Here is an 8,622-nt window from a genome sequence, read left to right as displayed (position 1 = left end):
ATCACATGAGCTGCTTCATTTACATTAACCCAATAAAAAGATAGAAGCACGATGGAAATGTGATGTTTGTGACGGAGGTGGTCCAATCACAAAGGATCAGAGGGCCGTTGACCAATCCTCTGGATTTAGTGTTCAAAGAGATCAGGCAGGGTGTGAGGCTTGAACTTGTGCGCGTGCACGCATGTGCTTGAGTGTGCGACTGTGCGTGTTTGTTTGTAGGAGTGACTGCTTGTATAAAACCTCTCCAGAGAGTGCACAGAGACTGAGAGCAGAGAGTGTTCGTGAGGTTCCGCTTTACTTCCCTGAAGAACCTGTAACCTCTGCGGACATGATGTTCCCCTGCAGCGCGCTGCCGCCTCCTCTCTTCCCGGCATTCCTGCGTCCTCCTGCGGCTCTCTCCTCGCCCCTGAACCGGTCCCTGCACTCAGGCTTCCTGGTGGAAGATCTCCTCAGATGGAGCCAGCCTGTCAGCTACATACATCGGACTTTTTCTTCCAGAAGTCCCGGGGACATTCTCCAGCTGAGCGCGGGGCAGTGCGGGCCCCCCCGGCTGCGGGGGGCCGGCACAGAGCGCTGTGTGCCGCCGCCGGGCCGCGGGACCCCCGGCTCCCCGCAGCCCGGCGGCCCGGAGCCCGGGTACCTGAAGTTCGGCGTCAGCGCAATACTGGCCCCGTCCACACGGAGTGGTGAGTAGAGCAACATATTTAGGATGATGATCATTGGTATGATATGATTTTTTTTAAAACATCGCAAAATAAAGGCTATAATTATTCTTTTAATTTGTATAATAATAATAATAATAATGTTATTATTATTTATTTATTCAACTATCCATGCAATTTCAACTCCAATGCAATTTTCCCCACAAAAGCCACCAGAATTGATGCTATAGCCTACTCTACTGTTGACAGAATAATATGACAGATATAGATACATGTTGAAAATAATAGAAAAGTAGAAGAGTAGAATAGAACACAGGAAGTATAGTAAATGTATTGACTGCATTGTTGAGTCTTAAAAACTGTAGCCTATAAAATGGGCCAATTCATGAATGTGTATTAAACTGCTGAGGTGCATCAGACATAACTTTACATTTGATTTGTATTTGTTCAATGAAGGATTTAGCCCTATAGGCCAGGTTACTACTATATGTGTTGTTAAAATGTTAAGCTATAAATCCTAAAGGTATTAGTAAACGTGTCGTTCCCTGGTGTCTGAACTTTCTCCTGACTCAGCATCTTGTTTGTTTCCTGCTCCTCAGTCCAGAGCGTTCAGAAGTCCTTCCCTTTGCCTTTCTTCGATGGAAGCCTTCACCCCTTCATCCGAGCGTCCTACTTCACAGGTTGGTGAGCTTCACTACTCCAAGGCAGACTTTGACCCGTTCTCCCGTCTTCAGGAGAAATCTGATCACACAGACACATCTTTTCTCCCCTGCCACAAATCAGGCCACTGTTTCCGTCTACCGCATTTCACACAACACCAAATACTCATATCCCTTACTGTTGTAATTACCATTATCTACTGGTTATAGTTTTTTTTAAAGAAAGGCAATTTGATCCATGGGAAATCAATTTTCCTTTTATTTTTGCGAAGAACCAACCGGCCAAGAGACTTCCGAAGAGAAAACATGCTGATCCGTTCTCTTTTATTTGTAATAATTAAATGCTATTGGACTCAATACTATACGTTTTGATTATAAATGTGATATGAAATAATAATTTGAAATGACTATCTCATAGAGTAACAGTATCGGAGTACATCTACAGTGTTGATTAATATAAGTGAGTCAACATAATTTAAAGTCCCAGATGTTCTTTATTTGGGCAAATAATGTATAATATATATATATATAATATATATTATATATATATATATTATATATATATATATATAATATTTGTAATATTTGTTTTAAATTATTAGCATATAGTATATATACATTTCTACATTTAAAATCAAAATCTTGATATAAAAGGTGAATAAGTCACAGTTTAGCCATTTAATATGATCACTATTTAAAATGATTGAGTGTATTATTCCTTTTCCTGGAGGATCTTAATCTGACTACAGCTATGAACAAACGTAACATTAAAAAACACAGATCTTAAACTACAGCAAACGGACGAGAGTGTGTTTCTGAGAGTGGTGTTGAGTGTGTTGTCTGAGAGTGTGTTTCTGAGTGTGTGGAACGCTGAGGGCTCAGAGGCCTGTTGGACCTGTCAGCCTTTTAGCATGGGAATACCCCGGACAGCCTGGAATCAGATCCGCCAATTTGAGGGACTATTTAGGCGACGCAGTGACTGCTGACATTAGCACCAGTTGTCCTAATCTACAAATTAGTCCAGTTTGTCACCGCTCTAAAATATTAGTGCCGTTTGTCATGCTCTAAATGTGAGCGGGGTTAATCTTCCCAGCTCAGGACCCAAGAGTCTTCACGCGCCGTCGTTTTTCCCACCAAGCCCCTCTGCACCCCACAAAGATCCCAGCACCGTGACCAAAGTGAGCCAAAACCACACACACACACACACACACACACACACACACACACACTCACACGCCACAGGCACGCACACACGCAAGCACTAACACACACTAGCACACACACACTAGCACATACCTTAAATTATTTTTTTTTTTGACTTAGCTATGTTGCTAACAGATTTCTGTCAAATTGAAATTTCAGTCCCTGTATTTAATTTGTTGATTTGACATTTGCCAGCATATTGAACAATTAGAGTTGGATATGTTGAAGGAGCCGTGTACAGCAGTGTGAAGCTGAGCTGTCCTGAGCGCTTTTTAATGGGCCTGTAATATAGTGGCCTGTCGACGGCCTTTTCCTCTCAATTCATTACAACACAATCCCCTTTCTCTGTGCATTTGCAGCCCATCCAGCCCGCTTCACGCTTCATTAGACGCAGTGTCAGCGGAGCTTTGAGAGCCCGGCTCATTAGCATAGGCTCTGTTTCCACTGCTGGACAAATTGGGCTTTAAAACAGCAGATTTCAGGCAGAACGCCGTATTGTGGGGCAGCATCAGGGAGCTTGTGCGCTGATGATGGAACAAGGCAGGGTGACTCTTTTCTGAGAACACAGGAATGTGGAATATAATGACAAAACAATCCAAGTTTAGCAAAACTGCCGGTAAATCAGCAGAAAAAGCTTGTATTCATGAGGACCATTCCAATTTGAATCCAAAACAAGAGCGTCAAGATAATACGGCTGAAAAATATGATTTGATGTTTTGATTGATTCCTCTCATTTATAAAATGTTTGACTTACAGGAAATGTAAAAGAAGCCTGGAATAAAAAAAAGATACATTTATTCACCTCACAATGTAGAACACAATGAGAAAATAATCTGAATCCTCAAGATGAAACAAAAACCCCTCTTACCTTAAATTATAATGATCTGAGCATTAACATTACAAATATAAATATCTGCTTATTTATTCAACTGTAAAAGGAATGACTAAATACAGTTTCATTTGTAGCAGCTGACAAGGAAACAACTGCAGGCAAATGTAGAGTGTGTAACATTATGACTTTATATTGATATTGTGCACTCACAAAATATGTGTGAAGAGGTAAATCCAGAATTGCACCACTGCTGTTCATCCGTTCAGTAGGTGATGTCACACCAGCGGCGTCTTCCTGTGGGGTGGGGGGGGCTTATGTTGATGGATGCTTTTTTGCTTATGAAATGAGTCCTCAGCCATTTTTCAGTCATTAAGTGATTGATAGTGTTTTGTGACTCTGGATGGTAAACCTCCTACCTAAAGCTGAAACGCCTTTTTATGGCCTGCTTTTAGAAAATGACTTCAAGTGTAACAAAGTTTTCCAGGATTCTTGTAAAATAATATACAACATTTAAATATTCTTGTCCCATTTCTGTATTTGTCATGTAATATACGGGGTATGTTTTGTGGAGGATGTGTCTCTTTATTCTGTTCCTCTACATCAGCCAGTTAAAGCTCTCCTGTCTCCCTCCAGCCTCCTCCTCTGTGGTTCCTGTCCCGGGAACATTTTCGTGGCCCCTGGCCCCCAGAGGCAAGCCCCGGAGGGGCATGCTGCGGCGGGCTGTGTTCTCAGACCTCCAGAGGAAGGCCCTGGAGAGAACGTTCCAGAAGCAGAAATACATCAGCAAAACAGACAGGAAGAAACTGGCCAGTAAGCTGGGGCTGAAAGACTCACAGGTACTTACACTTTAATACAGTTTCTCAGTTATAAAATGTTGATTTACAGTTCTTCTTTTGCATCTGATGAAATTCAAGACTTAATAACAATAACAAACTGAGGAATGCAATTCCTGAAGAAATTGCTAGTGGGAATGCTTTATGCGAAAAGCTGACGCTAAACTGCTATGCTGAAATGTAATGTGTAAGAATAAAGATGAAGAATTTAGATTGAAATGATACATGAACACTGGGGGCTTGAATGTGTGATGAGAGAAGAAAAAGAAAGTAATACGGCTGGAAAAGCAGCAGAATATTTGAACTGCAAACTTTTGAACTAACTTGATGGTGAATGATCTGTCGCCATGCCAACGGCATTTGATGACATTAGACGCTTAGATGCGCGTTACCAAACCTGTGGAAGATAATAGTTGATAATAAGTGGCATGGTAAGTTGATAATAGTTGGTGGTAGTTGGATGGTAGTTGGTGGTAGTTGAATGGTGAGTTGGTGGTAGTTGATGGTAGTTGATGGTAGTTGGTGGTAGTTGATATCGTTGATGGTGTTGATAATAGTTGTGGTCGTTGCATCCTAGTTGATGGTATTGCTGGTAGTTGGTGGTCGTTGATGGTAGTTGATTAGTTGCTGGTAGTTGATGGTAGTTTGCGTTGGTGGTTTTGGTGGTAGTCTACTCTTCTTGCTCCTAGTTGCTGGTCGTTCTGGTCGTTGGTGGTCGTTTGGTGGTAGTTGGTGGTAGTTGGTGGTAGTGCTAATAGTTGATAATGTTGATGGTAGTTGGTGGTAGTTGATAATAGTTGGTGGTAGTTGATAATAGTTGGTGGTGTTTAGTGATGGTAGTTGATATAGTTGATGGTAGTTGATAATAGTTGATGGTAGTTGCTAATAGTTGGTGGTAGTTGTAATAGTTGATGGTAGTTGATAATAGTTTGGTGGTAGTTTGGTGGTAGTTGATAATAGTTGATGGTAGTTGATAATAGTTGACGGTAGTTGGTGGTAGTTGATAATAGTTGGTGGTAGTTGATAATAGTTGGTGGTAGTTGATAATAGTTGGTGGTAGTTGATGGTAGTTGGTGGTAGTTGATAATAGTTGGTGGTAGTTGATAATAGTTGGTGGTAGTTGATAATAGTTGATGGTAGTTGATAATAGTTGATGGTAGTTGATAATAGTTGATGGTAGTTGGTGGTAGTTGGTGGTAGTTGATAATAGTTGATGGTAGTTGGTGGTAGTTGATCATAGTTGATGGTAGTTGATAATAGTTGATGGTAGTTGATAATAGTTGATGGTAGTTGGTGGTAGTTGGTGGTGGTTGATAATAGTTGATGGTAGTTGATAATAGTTGATGGTAGTTGGTGGTAGTTGATAATAGTTGATGGTAGTTTAATAGTGATGGTAGTTGGTGATAGTTGATGGTAGATAATAGTTGGTGGTAGTTGCTTAATAGTTGGTGGTAGTTGATCCTAAGTTGATGGTAGTTGCATATATAGTTGGTATAGTTGATGGTAGTTGATAAGACGTTGATGGTAGTTGATCTGGATAAGCATGTCACTGACAGTGTTTGTGTCTGTGAAGGTGAAAGATCTGGTTCCAGAAACCGCAGGATGGAAATGGATGAACTCCAAGGAGAGGGAGCTGCTGTCCACTGGCGGCTGCCGCCAGCAGACCCTCCCCACCAAAAACCAACCCCCAACCCAGACCTGACTGATGTAGGCAGCCCCCCCTGCCGACAGGCTGGACAGACGGCCCCCCTCAGCCACGACTCACACCTCACCACCACCTCCATCATCTTCACAGCCCCTCCTCGTCCGTCAGAGTCCAGCAAACAGTCGGAGCCTCTCCGAGTCGGACAGGGGAAGAGGAGATCACAAGTTTCATAGAAGATTCATCGGATTCTCTCCATTCTTTTTAATACGGACCTCCCCTCAGCGGGATGAAGGGACAGAAACAGAATGTAGGAAAGACAAGATGAATGGAAGTGAAGACTCTGAACTGAACTCTATTTCCTCTGCCTTCCTTTGTGACATATGTCTGTACAGTGTTGTTTATATTATTATATTTAGTCTGTATACCTTTATATTAAATAAGATATACTGAGCTATTTTAGATATTTTAGAGGGAAATGTGAAATTAACTTTTAAATTAGAAATTGTTCTTTCTATACATATTTGTATTCTTTATATTTTCTCAAATAAATCTCAAAAAAGTCAAATTTGTTCACGATGTTGATTGTCATACTGAGGAAAGGACATCAGAATAAAACTTGAGCTGTGACCTTCGACATCAGTATCTGAGCTCGAACTTTAAGATTAAGATCTACCGTTCAATATACAGTAGACACATAGTTCTTCAACTCATATCATTTTATTCATTTGAAAAGTTCTTCTTGATCAAAAGCCTCGACTTCAGAAAGAGTTATACTTACTATCCTTCAAAGTTTCACTGTCAAAACATGAGTTAAAGCAAGAATTCTCAAGTAAACTATCATCAAAATAAGGTTATGACACCATATGTATAAATAGGAAAAATTATTCTTTATGGCATGTGTCAATTTAAATTGCAAACCTTTCGAGTGGAAGATAGAATACAAGAGATTAGAACACGATCCAATTTGCACATTAAAGGGCCCATATCATGGCCATTTCCACTGATCATAATTCCATTGTTGAGGTAGACTAAAATAGATTTATACTGTGCAATTTTCCAAACTCACAATTGGTTTCTCATACAGCATCTCTGTAAAGTATGTGTATTCACCGGTATTCACTCTCTGCCCTAAACGGCTTGTTTGAGCTCCTTAGCCCGCCCCCCTCCCTGTGAGCCCACTGTGCTCCGATTGGTCAGCTCGGCCACTCTGTTTCTGATTAGTCAACCACCAGAGAGGCTCCGCCCATGTCTAACACAGTGTTTTTTCGGGCTCTGAGCGGAGCATCAGTTTTTGTATAAGCTAACCTACGTTTGCTAGTTCAGTGTATATGTCAACCTACTATGAAACAAAAGCTAGTGGTTCATATTAGGCTAGCAATACGTGTTTACAAATTGCAATCTTATACGGTAGTCTGCTACGTGTCGGTCATTCTTTTTAGCTTGCATAAAAACAATGTTTTTTCCTAGCTATAGGTAGCCTTGTTGTTTAGCTTTGTATCCGCATACATGCTAGGAAAGCCAACTATAATGTAAATTAAGTTTCGCGACTGGACCGTACGGTAAATCACCCGGAGTATACTGTATATGAGTATTTCGTGTGTGAATGCAGACATTCTCGTGCTATGAGAAACATGTAAGGACCATCTGCTGACATTGTAGTTGATATATGTAACGCTAGCAACTTCGTTAGCCCAGTTAGCACTGTGTCAATGGCTTGTTTCTGTGTAATAAAACCACTATACAAAAGCTGTGGTTCATATTAGGCTAGGAAGAACGTGTTTACAATTGCAAATCTTATACGGGTAGTCTGCTACGTTAGGTCCATTCATTGTAGCTGGCATGAAAACAATGTTTTCGCCTAGCATGTCTACCTCTCGGTAGCGTCGTTGTTTTATCTCGGTAGCATACACGCTATGAACGGTAGCTCGGTTAGTGAACGCCGACTATAATGTACTGACCGTAGGGTAATCACCCGGAGTATACTGTCTATGAGTATTTTGGTGTGTGAATGCAGACATTCTCCTGCTATGAGAAACATGTAGAGGGCCATCTGCTGACATTGTAGTTGATATATGTAAACGCTAGCAACTTCGTTAGCCCAGTTAGCAACTGTTTTGAACTGAACCTGAGATTCCAACAGCATATATGCTTGGGCTGTCAGAGGGTGGGGTCATAGCTCTGGGCGTGGCTACTGGGTATCCAGGACGTCACGATGCCCAGGAGAATAACATGATAAATCTCCAACAAGGCGTTTTTGGGGAGGTCTGTGTTAGAGTTTTACTCCCTACAGGGTGTATCTTTGAGGGTTTTTTGACTGTGCAGACCGTTTACATGCATAAAAACCTTCATAACACACAAGGGGACGGGTAATAACCGGAAAAGCATGACATGGGCCCTTTAACGTGTAATGATTTTCACCTGGTTTAATTACTTTCCACCTCATTTTGGTGTTGGTGACGTGTATTGTGCGAGACCAGAGATGTAGTTCATTGAGCGGTTTTCACACACAAATATGTTACTTCAACAGTTTTACGACAAACTCTGAACTTTTTTGACTTGGAAATTATTTAAGATTGACAAACATGTGTAATTCATGGCACAATTCAAGCGGGATCAAAAGATAACTTTTCTCTCGCCATTGACTTCAATACATCATTTTTCCAAAATAAGGTCCCATGGAGTTACACCGGAAAGGGAGGGACTTCGGCTCTCTCGAGAACCGCAGTGACGCGTCCTAAAACCCGGAAGTAAGTTAGCATTTTTACCACGTCCGGTTCCTTCGACAAAA

At 41.3% G+C, this 8,622-nt stretch overlaps 1 pseudogene; it reads left to right on the top strand.

Moving 5' to 3' along the window:
- The first annotated feature begins 328 nt into the window (after positions 1-328).
- On the top strand, positions 329-6,067 carry LOC117484420 (annotated as a pseudogene).
- The last annotated feature ends 2,555 nt before the right edge of the window (positions 6,068-8,622 follow it).

This window comes from Trematomus bernacchii, unplaced genomic scaffold (assembly GCF_902827165.1).
Source record: "Trematomus bernacchii unplaced genomic scaffold, fTreBer1.1, whole genome shotgun sequence".
In the NCBI taxonomy this organism is placed as follows: domain Eukaryota; kingdom Metazoa; phylum Chordata; class Actinopteri; order Perciformes; family Nototheniidae; genus Trematomus; species Trematomus bernacchii.
The sequence above is the reverse complement of the archived record's forward strand: the minus strand, read 5'-3'. Positions and strand labels throughout refer to the sequence as shown.